The sequence below is a fragment of the Phyllostomus hastatus genome, unplaced genomic scaffold, assembly GCF_019186645.2.
Source record: "Phyllostomus hastatus isolate PE091 unplaced genomic scaffold, TTU_PhHast_1.1 phas_contig_137, whole genome shotgun sequence".
In the NCBI taxonomy this organism is placed as follows: Eukaryota; Metazoa; Chordata; class Mammalia; order Chiroptera; family Phyllostomidae; genus Phyllostomus; species Phyllostomus hastatus.
The window spans coordinates 15,141,443-15,157,593 of record NW_025333583.1 but is presented as its reverse complement, the minus strand read 5'-3'; the positions used below and the strand labels follow the sequence as shown (position 1 = coordinate 15,157,593).

The 16,151-nt window shown below is 34.9% G+C and overlaps 1 protein-coding gene across 4 annotated transcripts in view; it reads right to left on the bottom strand.

The window, feature by feature from the left end:
- Nucleotides 1-16,151, bottom strand: part of KANSL1L (KAT8 regulatory NSL complex subunit 1 like) — a 113,678-nt gene that overhangs the window by 23,337 nt on the left and 74,190 nt on the right. The gene's annotated exons all lie outside the window — the stretch shown is intronic.

Genomic DNA, 16,151 nt, shown 5'->3' with positions numbered 1-16,151 from the left:
GACAATATCTTCAATGGAATAACAGTGAAGTACTATGAGTATTTTACATGTTTACATTAAATTTAATTTAAAGTAAAACGTTAAAAAGATATGCATGAAATATGCAATACATTACATGAGTCTGAGGCTTTTAAGATAAAGATTTGAGTCCAGGAACCTCAAGAAAACCATGTTAACTAAATCAAAAAAGTATGAATGCTGACCAAATGAATTTTAACTTATTTGCTTAAAAAAAAATTAAAAAGTGAATAAAACTTCAAGTGCATGTATGCCTGAGACTATTTCATTGGAAAAAAAAAGTCCCTGTTAATGTATGCTAAAATTTATCACATAATGACTTCTGTTTACATTTCATTGGCCAGGACTTAGGTCAGATGGTCACACCTAGTTACAAGGAAGGCTAGGAAATGCAGTCGTTATATTCTGGGTGATCTAGTAAACAGATGAGTTTTTATAAAAAGATACAACATGTGGATACATGATTATAAGAATGTTGAGTTATTTCCAAGATTTATTTTAATTATATGTATAAATATATAGGAACAGTTAGTTGCTGTTTCTTACATTTACAAGACGCACTGGTATTTTTGACTCATTATAGAATTATTTGCTCTTTCTTGATGTAGTTCAGAAAGGTATAAGGAACACTTATTTGAAATTACAAAGAGAAAAATGTTAATTTCGCTTTTTCCATATATGGCTAGAGCATTATGAATAAAAGTTAATAAAATCTGAATATTTACCATATAATTAGTTTTCTCTTGAAATTTTTCCAAATCCGGGAAACCCATTAGCCAATTTGAAACTATCCTAAATAATTATGGAGACAAGTGAGGGGCATCTAGGAAAAGGCCTTTTTTTTCCCTGCAGAGAAAGTGAAGCCCAGGAGGCTGAAAAGGAATGGATGGAGAAATAAGAGAAAAACCAGGAGATTCTTGCCAATAAAAATGCAAATGTCTAGAGGGTGTGATCAACAATACCATATGGTGCATAAAATTCAAGTCAAATCCTGGAAAATACTCATTAAATTTTATAACTTCAATAATGAAACATTTCATATGTACAAAAGAATATATAATTTATATTTTTTAAAATAACTTAAAAAATGCCTATACTCACCATCCTACTTTACGAAACAGAACATTACCAATACCTGTGATGTCTTTTCCCTCTTACACTGCCCACACAAGGCTGTAAAAGAGACTGCTACTACATTGCCACTTTCCTCCTGATACCTGTGCTGTCTCCCTGTTCAAAGCTCCTGATTTTTGGCTGGGCTCGTTTGTTAAGCTTTCTTGCATTTAAAAATGACTGAGTTCTAGCCAGAACATCGTGAAGAGAAGTCATGTGTGCAATGTCCAGGAAGTGATCTTAAGAAAGTCACTTACTCCTTCATTCTTCCACCGTGATACCTGTAACAGCTGTGGTGGTGAGCCTCTGTGCCCACGTGGGTGAGGGTAATGCAGAAACCATTAAACAGGCAGGAGGAGCCTGGCTCCTAGGTAACCGTGTAAAGCACAGCTGTCAGGACTAGAATATTTTCAATCTACTACAAGACAAATAAATTCACATCCTGTTCATGTCACTATTTGGGGTTTCTGTCATTTGCAGCTAAACCTGTATCTTAACCAATACAACATGCCTCCTTAATCATATTTCTCCTACAATACCCAGGAGTAACTGCTATCCTGAATTTTATTATTTTCATAACCTTTCCAAATATTTACTGCTTAAATCTGTATGCTTTAAAAATGTAGAAGGAATAATATTAAGCATATTTTCCTGCTTTACTACTCAAAATTATGTATAATCAATTCATCAGTTCTCCTGTTTATAAACATCTCGGCTATTTTTTGTTTTTATTATTAGGGACAATGCTGGTGTAAATATCACTATACAAGAGTGGTCAAAAGTAAGTTTACAGTTTGTATGAAAATAATACAAATAAATAATACAGTAATTAATATTAATTATTTTCATACTCACAACTGTAAACCTACTTTTGTCCACCCCTGTATTTGTGCCCTGACACATGGGCATAAGAATGTCTCTAGCGTGCGGTGATAGAAATAGAATTACTAGGTTATACAAATGCATGAATTCACATATTCAACTTGACTAGATGATACACTGTATTAAAAAGCACTGGTAACTAACTGACACTTCAGAGCAGATCTTAGGTCTCATTGCTTCGGACCCATGCCAACACAGTTATTGTCAGACTTCTTATTTTTGCCAGCCTCAGAGCATACAAATAGTATCTCATGGTTAAAATACACATTACTGTTTATTTTGAGCACCTTTTCATGCCTATAATTGGCCATTCGTGTTTCTTTCTTTAGGGAAACACATTCTTGCTGATCTTTTTATTGGGATGTCTTTTTCTTATTGATTTTAAAAGTTCACTTTATGCTTCTAGAAAGTTCTATATATTGCTCCCTGTCTGAGCTTCTTTTCACTTTCTTTGGTATCTTTTAATCAACAGATATTCTTAGCTTAAATGTTTCCTTTTATAAATATCTACCATTAGAGGTGCCAGGCCCATTCAAAGGGGAAAAATAGCCTCATCAACAAATGGTGCTAGGATAACTGGATATTCACAATTAGGAAGCAAAAGAATGAAGTTGAACTCCTACCTAACTCCATATTACAAAAATTAACTTGAAATGGATCAATGACCTAAATATAACAGCTTAATGCCATAAATATCTTAGCAGAAAACATAGAATAAATCTTCATTATACTGGCTTAAGCAATAGAGTCTTAGGTATGACATCAAAGCACAAAAAAACATAATTGGACTTCATCAAAATTAAAAACTTGTATATCAAATGTTATCAAAAATAAAAACAGAACCTGCAGAATGGCAGAAAATATTTAGAAAATATATACCTGATAAGGGACTAGTACCAAGAATATGTAAAGAATTCTCGTATCTCAAAAAAACAACTCAATTATAAAATAAGCAAAGAAAAAAATAAGCAAAGGACTTAAATATTTCTCCAAACAAGATACACAAATGGCCAACAAGCACATGAAAACATGCTCAGTATCAACAGTCAGGGAATGCAAATCAAAACCACAGTGAGGTACCTCATCACACCCACTAGGATGTCTATATTTTTTAAAAAAGGAAGTAATTAAGTGCTGTTAAGGAATAACAAATGTAGAAATTATGGGACCCTCATACATTGCTGATAGAAATTTAAAATAGTTCAGCTGGTGTGGAAATTAGTTTAGTGTTTCCTCAAAAAAGTTAAAGCGTAGAATAATCTGCTCTTGCATTTTAACATAAATAGTAGCATATGAACTGTTTTATATCTTGTCTTTTATCCCCCGGTAAATGGTACATCTTAGAGACCTTTCAACATTAGTTTGTGCAGAGCTTCCTAGTTCTTGTTTATAGTATTCCAGTGCATGGAGACTCTAATGTATTTAACCAGTTGCTAATGAGCATCTGGGTTATTTGTAGTTTTTGCTTTTACAAGCAACGGTGCAATAAATTATTTCATATCATATATAAATTCATATTTAAAATAATTTGAGGTAGAATTTACATTTCATAAAACTAACCATTTTAAAGTTAACAATTCAGTGGCCCTTAGTACATTTACAATGTCGTGCAACCACCATCTGTAGTTACAAACATTTTTTATCACTCCAAATAAAACTCCTTACCCGCTAAAAGCAATTTCTCCCTATTACTTCACATCCCTAGCCCCTGGCAACCACCAATCTCTCATTATGGAGTTATTTATTTTGAGTATTTCTTATACATGGGATCACACAGTATGTGACCTTCTGTGTCTGACATTTTTCAGTTAGCATAGTTTTTGAGGTTCATCCAGGCTGCAGCATGTGTTGGTACTTCATTCTTTTATGGCTGGATAATACTCCATTGTGTGTATATACCACACTTTGTTTATCCACTCATCCACTGATGGATATTTGGACTGTTTCCACGTTTTGACTATTGTGGCTAGTGCTGCTATGAACTCTGTGTGTATGTTCTTGTTTATAAACGTGTTTTTCATTTTGGAGGGATATACAGGCATACCTGGGAAATATTGTGGGTTCAGTTCCAGACCACTGCAATAAAGGAAATATCACAATAAGTGAGTCACACAAGTATTTTGGTTTCCCAGTGCACGTAAAAGTTATGTTTATACTATACTGTAGTCTATTAAGTGTGTAATAGCATAGCATTATGTCTTAAAAAGCAATGTATATACCTTAATTTATTACTTTATTGCCAAAAATGCTAACCATCATCTAAATCTTCAGCAAGTCATAATTTTTTTTTTTTTTTGCTGTTGGAGGGTCTTACCTTAAATTTGTAAAAAAAATGCAACACCTGTGAAGTGCAATAAAGTGAAGCACAATAAGACAAGGTATGCCTGTACATGGAATTCATCCATGTTGTTGCATGTTTCTGTATACACTGTGATATAGAACTTCATATATCAATATATTTATTACAGTGATTCATACAATTGTAATTATATGAATAGCTCAAACTGGACTGTTTACAGTTTGAAGGGACTATGAATAGTGCTTGCCCGAACACTAATACACCCGTCCTGTTGACGCACAAATGACGCTGTTCTAGGATATCATTCTAGAAGCAGAATCTTAAGTTACAAGTGTGTTTATCTTCAACTTGACTAGGAAATACCAATTTGCCAACATACTGTACCAATTACTCTCCCACCAGCACTGTGTTGCTGTAGCTCTACATCCACACCACTACTTGGTATTATTTTATTTTTGATAATTTTCCAATCTAGTGGGTGTAAGGTGGTATATCTTGTTTTTTTTTTTTTAATCTGATTTCTTTCAAATTACCGACACTTTTTAAATTTGTTGGATGGGCAGAATCTCTCTTTTATTAAGTGGCATGTTCAAGTCTTTTGCTCATTTTTAATTGGTTGGCATTTTTCTACTTTAGTAATTCTTCATATTCCAACTATGAGTTCTATGGTTGTTACATGTGTGGCAAGTACCTTCTCTCCCACAGCTACTTGTGTCTCACTGTCTTTTGAACAGAAATTCTGCATTTTAATGTGGTCAGTTTCACAACTTCGTGGTTTATTAGAATGTTTTCCTACTTTGAGATCATCATATATTCTGTAGTATCTTCTAAAGTGCCTTTTAATGTTTCCTTTTATATTTAATTCTATAATGCACCTCTGAATGATTATTGTATGTCATAAGGGACAGAGATTCAATTGTACTGTTCCCATTAGAATCACCAATTTCCCCATCACCAGTAACTTAAAAGATTACCCTCGCCTGACTGCTCTCTACTACCACCTGCCACTACCTGACTGACTACCACCTGTCTTAAATCAAGTGTCCATGTACACTGGCTCTGCCTCGGAGCTCTCTAAGACTTTACTGTTTATTTCTCCAGCACTACACCAATACCACACTGTCTTAACACTTATATATATAGCTTTAATATCTGGTAGAACAAGTCCCCCCAATGTATTCTTTGATATTGTTATATTTATTTTTAACCTTTGCATTGCCATATAAATTTTTCAATGAATTTGTCACATTCTGAAACAAGCAAAAACCAAAAAACTACACAAATACATAAAACGAACTACACTTTGAGATTTTAATAAGCATTGTATGAAAGCTATGAGGCAATATGAGAAAACTGACTTCTTGTAATATTATAGTATTCCTAATTATGAATATATAACCATTCATCTACCTCTCAATAATACCTCTAATAAAGTAGCATTAAATACCTCTCAATAAAGTTTTAGAAATTTTTCTGTAATAAATTTGTACAGCTACATATATTACAAAATACTCTAGCTAACTATATTACAAAGTACTTCACAAATTTTGTTAATATTGTAAATGTTATCTGACTGACTACTAATTTAAAAGTTAATATTATTTTTTTCTGAAAAATAATTTTACAAACTGATTATGACTCTAAATAATTCATCTGTTTATTCTTTTGGATTTTCTACAAAAACAATCTACAAATAACTATTTTGATCCCTCCATTCCAAATTATATATATCTTTTATTGTTTGTCCAACTGTGCTGGATCATCCTTACAGCAAAAGGTGGAATACAAAATGACAACAGTGGGCATCTTGTGTCATTCCCAACCTGAAAGGAAAAGCTCCCAGTGTTCACCATTAAGTGTGATGCTTAACATACACTTTTGTAGCTACCTTTAAACAATCAGATTAAGAAGCTTTTCTTTCATCACAGACAAAGCAGTTTTAAGAGGGAAGTTCATAGCTATAGAGGTCTACCTCTATAGGTAGACCTCTGTAGGAAACAAGAAAAATTCCAAATAATCTAACTCTACACCTAAAGGAACTAGAAAAAGAATAACAAACCCCAAAATACAGAAAGATGAAAATAAAGATTGAAATAGAAATATAACAGAAATTTAAAACAATAAAAAAATCAGTGAAACTCAAAGCTGATTCTTTGAAAAGATAAACAAAATAGACAACACTAGCCAAACTCATTAAGAAAAAGAGAGCAAGAAAAGTAACAACACCACAGAAATGTAAAGAATCATTACAGAATACTACAATTATATGTCAACAAATTCAACAATTTAGAAGAAACACATAAATTTCTAAATGCATATAACCTTCTAAGACTGAACCAGGAAGAAATAGAAATTCTAAATAGACTGATCATTAGCAATGAAATTGAGGGAATAATCTAAAACTCCTAGGAAATAAAACTCCAGTGCCAGATAGCTTCACAGGTGAATTCTAGCAAACATTTAAAGAATACCTATCCTTCTTAAAATATTTCAAAAAACAAGACGATGGAATGCTTTCAAACTCATTATATGAAGCCAGCATTAACATGGTTTGAAAACCAAAGATATTAATTACAAAAGAAAATTATAGGCCAATATCCGTGATGAACATATATGCAAACATACCTCAACATAATAAAGGCTACATATAACAAACCCACAGCTAATATCACACTCAATGGTGAAAATCTGAAAGCTTTTCCTCTAAGAGCAGGAACAAGACAAAGATGCCTACTATCACCACTTCCATTCAACAATAGTATTAGAAGTCCTAGCCATGACACTCAGACAAGAAATAAAAAGCATCCAAATCAGAAAGGAGGAAGTTAAACTCTCTTTACTTGCAGATGACATGATACTATATATAGAAAACCCTAACAAGTCCACCAAAAAACTATTAGAATAAATTCAATAAAGCTGCAGAATACATAGTCAATATACAGACATGTATTGCATTTCAGAGACTTCTGGTCAGGATGGAAGCATAGGTAGACACACTGCCTTCTTGCACAACCAAAAGAAGAAAAGCAACACATCAAAAAACCACTAGAACTGAAAGAAAATTGAACTGTATAGAAGTCTGATAACCAAGGAATTAAAGAAGAAACATCCACCCAGACCAGTAGGGGGGCAGAGATGAGCAGCTGGGCAGAGAGGACTCCTGGCGAGGCAGTGGTTGGAAAACTGGGGCAGGCAACGTGGTGGCAGGAGGGCCCAGGTAAGACTGGCTGGTGGACTGGGCAGTCCCATACTCGTGTGCAGACAAACTGGAACAAATGGGGGTGAGACACTGAGCAACCCAGGGTTGCAGTGTGGGGAAATAAAGCCTCAAAATCTCTGACTGAAACACCTGAGGGTGGGGGGACTGCAGCAGCAGGAGAAACGCCCAGCCTCACAGGAGAGTTCATTGGGGAGACCCCCAGCATCCTAGGATGTATATAAACCCACCCTCCCAGGAAGCAGCACCAGAAGGGCTAAATTTGCTTGTGGGAAATGGGTGAAGTGACTGAAAACAGGCAGAGTGGAGCAAGTGCCATTGTTTCCTCTTGGACCCCTCCCCCATATACAGTGTCAGCAATGTGGGCTGTCCTGTCCTGGCAAATACCTAAGGCTCCACCCCTTACTACATAAGAGGAAAGCCAAAACAAAGAAATATGGCCCAAATGAAAGAACAGATCAAAGCTCCAGCAAAAACAGAACTAAGCAATGAAGAGATAGCCAACCTATCAAATGCACAGTTCAAAACACTGGTAATCAGGATGCTCACAGAAATGGTTGAGTATGGTCACAAAATAGAGGAAACAGGGAAGGCTATGGCAAGTGAAATAAAGGAAAATGTATAGGGAACCAACAGTGACGGGAAGGAAACTGGGACTCAAATCAACAGTTTGCAGCATAAGGAAGAAATAAACATTTAACCAGAAAAGAATGAAGAAACAAGAATTAAAAAAAATGAGGAGTGGCTTAGGAACCTCCAGGACATCTTTAAATGTTCCAACATCCTAATCATAGGGGTCTTCACCAAAAGGAGAAGAGGAAAAGCATGAAATTAAAAACTTATTTGAAAAAATAATAGAGAACTTAACTAATTTGGCAAAAGAAATAGACTTCCAGGAAGTCCAGGAAGCTCAGAAAGTCCTAAAAATGTTGGACTCAAGAAAGAACACACCAAGGCACATCATAATTACATTACTCAAGACTAAGATAAGGGGAGACTCTAAAAGCAGCAAGAGAAAAGGAGATAATTACTGACAAAGCAGTTCCCATAAGACTATCAGCTGATTTCTGAAAAGAAATCTTGCAGGCAAGAAGGGGCTGGAAAGCATTTGAAGTTATGAAAGGCAAAGACCTACATCCAAGATTACTTGGAAAGCTATCATTATCAGGAAAGCTATCATTTAAAATGAAAGGGCAGATAAAGTGCTTCCCATAAGGTAAAATTCAAGGAGTTCATCATCACCAAGCCCTTATATGAAATGTCAAAGGGAGTTATCTAAGAAAAAGAAGAAGACAAAAACTATGAACAGTAAAATGACAACAAACTCACAACTATTAACAACTCAACCTAAAACCAAAAACGAACTAAGCAAACAACTAGAACAGGAACAGAATCACAGAAATGGAGATCACATGCAGTGTTATCGGGGAGGGCTGGAGAATAGGGGAAAAGGTAGTGGGAATAAGTAGCATAAATGGTAGGTAGAAAATAGTATAGGAGATTAAGAATAGTATAGGACATATAGAAGCCAAAGAACTTATATGTACAACCCATGGACATGAACTAAGGTGAGGGGGGAGGAAATGTGGGTGGGAGGAGGGTGCAAGGCAGAGAGAAATAAAGGGGGGAAATGGGACAACTGTAATAGCATAGTCAAAAAATGTACTTAAAAATATATTGCATTTCTATACATCAATAATAAATGAGCAGGTGGAGAAATTAAGGAAACAATCAGCCCTGGCTGGTGTGGCACAGTGGATTGAATGCCAGCCTGTGAACCTAGGAGTTGCTGGTTCAATTCCCCGTCAGGGTACATGCCTGGCCTGCAGACCAGGTCCCCAGTAGGGGGCCCTCGAGAGGCAACCACACATTGATGTTTCTCTCCCTTTCTTTCTCCCTCCCTTCCCCTCTCTAAAAATAAATAACATCTTTTTTTTTTAAAGAAAATAATCCCATTTACAATGCACCAAAAGCATGAAATACCTAGGAGTAAATTCAACCAAAGAAGTGAAGTCCTGTACTCTAAAAATGATAAAACACTAAAGAAAGAATGTAAAGAAGATACAAATAAATATAAGGACATACCACACTAATGGACTGAAATTATTAATATTATTAAAAATGTCCTTATTGCCTAAAGCAAAATATGGATTCAGTACAATCCCCATTTAAATACCAATAGCATTCTTCTCAAAACCAGCACTACCAATCCTAAATACATATGTGGAACCACAAAAGATCCCAAATAGCCAAAGAATCTTGGGAAAGAACTAAGTGGGAGGTATCATGCTCCTCAACTTCAAACTATACTAGAAATCTACAATAAAACAGCTGGTACTAGCAAAAAAAACTGATCTACAGATCAATGGAATAGATCAGTAGAGCGCTCAGAAATAAACCCTTGTTTATATGGTCAATTAATCTACCACAATGGAGGCAAGGTTATGCAATGGATTAAAGATAATCTCTTCAAAACTGGATAATACATGCAAAATAATAAAATTGAACCAGTTTCTTACACCATATACAAAAATAACCTCAAAATGGATTAAAAACATAAATGTAAGACCTGAAACCATAAAACTCTTTCCGGATACGTCTCCTCAGGCTTGGACAACAAAAGAAAAAAAAATAAACAAATGGGACTACATCAAACTCAAAGTTCTAGTACAGCAAAGGAAACACCAACAAAACAAAAAGACAGCCTACTGAATGGGAGAAGACATTCACAAATGATAGATCCAATAAGGGTTAATATCCAAAATGTATAAGAAACTCAAATAACACACAAACAAAAAAATCCAAATAAAAAATGGCATTTCTCCAAACGGGACATAAGATGGTCAACAGACATACAAAAAGATGGTCAACATCACTAAACATCAGGAAAATACAAATGAAAAACACACTGAGATATCACCTCACACATGTCAGAATGGCTATCATTGAAAAATCAACAAGTAATAAGTGTTGGTGAAGACGTGGGGGAGAGGGAACCACCGTACACTGTGGATGGGACTGTAAACTGGCACAGCCACGACGAAGAAGAGTATGGGGAATTCTTCCAAAAATTTAAAACAGAGCTGCTGTGCAACCCAGCAATTCCACATTTGGGTATACACCACTTTTACCTAAGTACACTTGCCTCGGCCCGCGAGGCAGTCAACGGGGTCCGCCGATATACCTGTAACGGATGAAAAAGGATGGGACAGGAGGTGCGAAAGAACGACAGCAAGACAAAGGATTCTGATCAAGCTGTAGTAAACTAATTTATTTTCCATTGTTAAACCAATCATGCATCCCTGGTATGAAACCAGCTTTGTCAAATTTCATATTCTTTTTATATACTGCTAGATTTAGTTACTACCATTTTGTTTAAAATTTCGGCATCTCTGTTAAGAATGAAGATCAGCCTAAAATTTTCCATTTCAAAACTGTCCTTGTTTATATAAAGAGTATGCAAGACTCAATTTATTTTCTTTAAGTTTGCACAGGGTTGAGTTATATTTTCCTAGAGACTATTCAGTAGCATTCAATGTTCAATTCGGTGAAACCATCTGAATCTCAAATTTTCTTTTAAGAAGAGTTTTAATTATAGATTCAAATTTAAATGGTTATAAACTATTCAGGTTTTTCATTTCTTTTGGTTTAACTTTGATATGCTACACATTTTTAAGAGTCTGGTCCATTTTGTATAAATTTTCTAATTTAAGGACATAATGTTGCCTATTTTCCTCCATTGTTATTTTTTGAAAGATCTGTATTGTCAGCAGGACATACTGCCACTCTGTGTAAAATTTAGGACTCTAATTTTAAGAAAGGAAGTTGATATTGCATAGGCAAGTAGCTGGGAGGTAACAGAACACAGCACAAACAATACTGACTGAGCTGTAAAATGACCAGCTCCAAGGTACATCAGGAGTAACCTTGATATAACTAATAGAGCACAGCAGCATCTTGGCAGCTGAATTATAGCAGAACACTTACAAGTCAAATTAAAGTCTTACTTTAAAACAGTAGAATATCATTAAAAGACCTGTATATATTTTTTTTCTGAAGATATTCTATTGTTACTGAAATTCTAGATATGTTATTTGTTTAACCTTTGTCAGGATCCAACTGTGGCCATGAAAAGGACAATGGATTTTTAACTTCAAAGAAATCCACAGGAGGACTGTTTATATGCCAATATTCTTCTTATACTCAGCCCTTCTGGAAGAAAGGCAAAGAAAAAAAGAAGAGAGTAATAAAGCAGCCTAGGAATAATAAGAATGTATGGTGTGGGCCAAGAAAATCCACTTTTAATGAAATAATGAATAAAACATTTCATTCCTTAGAAATGTTTTAAATGATTAAAAAATAGCTACCTTACACTTTGAGACTCTTGCCAAAAATGTTATGCAAGTAAACAAAACTACTACAAGATTTAACATTTTAACAAATGTGTTTTTAGAGAAACATTAATAAGCCATATATAAACTAGTAATGATTCGGTATCACTAAGCGTTCTTAAAAGCTTTTAGATACAGTTAACACTCAATATTATTTTGTATTAGATTCAGGTATACAGCACAGTGATTAGACAATCATATACTTCATAAAGTATTCCCTCAAGATTTTTGAGAAACTAAAAATCTATTACTATTTGTTAAGCAACTCCCAAACTGCATATGCAAGTGATCTATAAACAATAAAGCACTGCATTCATCTATATATTTATAGATTACATTCTTCCAAGTAACACAGAAAGTAAATTAGTCATTTTAACATATTAATGTTGATGTGACACATTAGTACAGGAATGGCAAAAAATACAGCACGTCTGCTGCTAGTCTCTCCTCATTTGTGACCAACATTAACAATTGCTCAGAGCTCTCCCCCAAGCCCAGACATCAAACTCTTTCTCAGGCAGAGCTTCAGACAGCCAACAGCCACTACCAATCAGTTCCAATGGGCAAAAAAGATGGGGAACATTTTCTATTCTTTCGTAAGTGACTGGAAAGAATTAATACACCACATCAAGGAGAATGAAATGGGGCTATAATAAAAAATAATCGAGGACCACATAAGTTTAAAGTAATGACTTAAGGCTTGTTTATTTGGGTTCTGAAACATGTTTTGCTCATCCATTTCACAATGGAGTTCACAGAATTATGAATCAGATGACTCCAAGGCAGGTTTCGGTCATGTTCTACTGTAATGTATTTCCTAATGTGGGTATTAATTATCACAAGACTTGATTGGGCATTTTACAAAGTGAACTAAGCAATATCATAATTTGTTATGCCTCTTCTTCCTCTCTTTAAATTTTTTCTTCAATCATATTAAATCATTTAAGTCTAATCATTTCTTCTTTGAAGTGTTTTTTATACCTGTCCATTTCATTCACTCTTTATAACCTTACATCTGGACTACAGTAATTTCTTCTTAATAGATCTTTTTTTCTAGTCTCTTCTCAGACCAAGTTATCCTGTTAAAAGGAAACAAGTCAATCTTTCAAATACATTGATCATATCACTTCCCCAAACCACAACCATCACTGATTTGATTCCTCAGAGTTGTCATAATCATTGAATCATAATCACCATCATCTCTGTTATCCACATTTGACGAGGACTTATATGCCAGGCATTGGGGCTAGGTATATTTCAACTGTGATATCTTATTTAATATCCACTAAATTCTATAAGATAGACTTATGTTTTCTTTTCTTTACTGCCTGATTCAGCTGATGTCTTAATTTGGGGTTACCTAAGCCTCAACACAGATCCCAAGTGAAAGACTGCTTACTGGTGACATACTCCTCCCATCCCTTATGCTGTAACTACCTTCGATTGATGGTGTCTATTTCTCCATCCCCTTAAATCTGGGTTGGCCATGTGACATACTTTGACCAATAGAATGCAGTAGAAATGATGTTACTGAGATCCAAGGCCTAGGACTCAATAGACTTGCAACTTTCTCCTTGTCATCTTGACGCATTTTCCTGAAGCGTGATGTAGTAAGGCCATTCTAGCTAGCTATTGCAGGATGAGAGGCCACAAGGAAGAGACCTAAGTCTCCTCAGCCAACAGCCAGCATTACCTGCTAGAAAAGCAAATGAGGCTAACTTCTTCCAGCTCCAGCTGACTGTAGGCACTTGAAGGTAGTCCTAATTTTTTCTGGGTCAGAAAAACGAGGCAGTGATTTTCACAATACTACATGCTATTAAGAAGTAGAACTTCAAGTTCAAGATTTCAACCTGAACAATACATTTTCCATAATTCAAGCATAAAATCACTAAAATGTGTTGCCTCCCCATGTGAAATAAATTTTAGGCTCTTTAGGATTTGTTACCCTCCACATTTATCTACAATAAAGCATATCTTTTCAAAGATATAATGTTACAAATACTATACATTTAATTCAAGAAGGGACTGAAGAAGCATATTATGACCAAAGAAATTTTTCTTTAATTTTTAATTGCAAATAAATTTGTCCTTTAAAGAAAGCAATCAGCCAAATTTAGTTAGACTTTTATACCAGAGTATTATTCTGAAGAATATTAATATCTTAAATGTGCCTGCCAATGCATTTTCTTATATCTAAAGATATTTTTATACTAGGTGGATCAAGCAGTATTACACCAAGCTTTAAAAAGCATAGATTTTTCTAAGAATAAACTAAAGTGTCCTAGTAATGAATAGGCTTAGACAGCAAAAGATGTGATTCAGCTAGAAGAATAAAAAAGCCAAAAAAATTGAAATAGATTTAAAAATCACATGGAGTTTTAACAATTGTTGGTATGGAGGGAGATTTCATGGGAAGAAACAGCCTGAAACAGTTCACAAAAGATTCAGATCAGATGTTTTTAATCAAGCTCATGAAAGACATAGTGTTAAGGCTGAGCGTTACCACTTAAAACTACAAACCTGCATTTTGTCTACAAAAGCCTAATTATGTGTCTTTTCATTCTCCTTCGTGCTTTCAGTTTCCCACATTAAATGGGTAGTGAATATTAAATAAGAAATGTATATATATATATATTATTTATAAGTTAAAACAGTGTCTGGCAGATAATTGCTTAACAAATATTAGTTGTTATTATTTGATATCCTCACTGGAGATTGATTAGTATTCTAAAAAGGGCAAAGTAAAGTGAAAGTTCATAATAATTTATACTTGTCATTAATTTTGACCAGCAAAGGAATGGTAACCCCTCCAAATAATGATTCTAAATAGTTATTCCAATCTTTGTGCCTCTATTTCTTTCATCTTATGGCTCTAGCAGAATAAGTAGAGTAACAGTTGCCTATAAAAATGTGGGGGATAAGAAGGGTATGTAATAAACTCTTAGATCTGCCAAAGGAGATTTCTAGGCAGAATGTTCAAAGTGCCAGTTGGTTTTATTTATTGCCTGTGATAAAGTTTGGATGGAGTAGGATGAGCTTAATACAGAGCTGTAACGTTTTCAAGCAGAATTTAGAGGAGGTAAGAGCCAAGGCTTGCTGGGTTCACAAATAAGAGTTTCTTGTTTCTGACCACTTCAGACAGAAAAGGGTTCACACAGTAAGCAATGATACCAATTCAAAGATCAAATCCAGGGAACTGTCAGTAAAACTGGGGCCTCCATCTCAAGGGTGAGACTGTAAGACCTTCGTTAAGACCTTGGAATGGTTTTAAGGGTGTTCATAGACTGTACATCTAGTCAACAGGGCGTCTAAGGATCTTAAAGTTGGGCATCAGTGATTTTCTCTTTTGGTCCAAAATTGTTTCTAAGTATCTTAAGGCTATTATCCCATAGCTGCCTCATATGAAGTCCAAAATCAAGAAGAGATTTGTAAATATTACTTTTTCCCCATGGAATTCATTTTAATATGATACATAAGAAGTCCACAAAGTTTTAAAGACTTGAATCTTTAAAATTTAATCTGTATTATATATATTTTTCCATTACCATTTAGTTCCCTAGTGTAAGACAGACGTAGTTCAAATGAAAAGGCCTCCAGGCCTTCCCCTTCTACAGACAGGTAGGTACGGATAGTGAGAAAACTAATACATATGCAAAGGGCCAACTCAAATAACACATGGATTTTCAACCATGTGGGCATCCTTTTTCTTGAAGGATAGTAAATGTTGGTAGATGAATAGCTCTGCTTGCCTGTAAAATTTGGGGGTTCCCGCCACTTTGATTCATTTTGTCCAGTCTCTGTCCCTTTCTGGGTGGTGTTGCTGTTGTTATATTTTTTAAAACCTAGGGGGTCTCCCCTACATATATGTGAAGATGGCCTATGTCATTAGACAAGTGTGTTCTCCCCAGAGCTTTTCTGAATAACCCATCTTTAATTCTGGCTTCTGCTGAGAAGGTTCATTCCTTGAGTCATATGCCTAATCTCTCCAGCAAAAGTTTGTCCAGTCACACCCTTGAGTTCTCTCCAGAGCATGCTATAGAATTTCTTGCAACAGGATAAGACTTTTCCAAATTATCAAGCTCTGGTTCCTTTTGCGCAACAACTCCTTCCTCAATCTATCAAGTTCCCCTCATATTTCACTATAAACAACAAGGAGAAATCAAGAGTGCACATTCCACACGTTGCTTGATAATTTCCTCAGCTAACTGTCCAAGAATTCAATGTTTACACA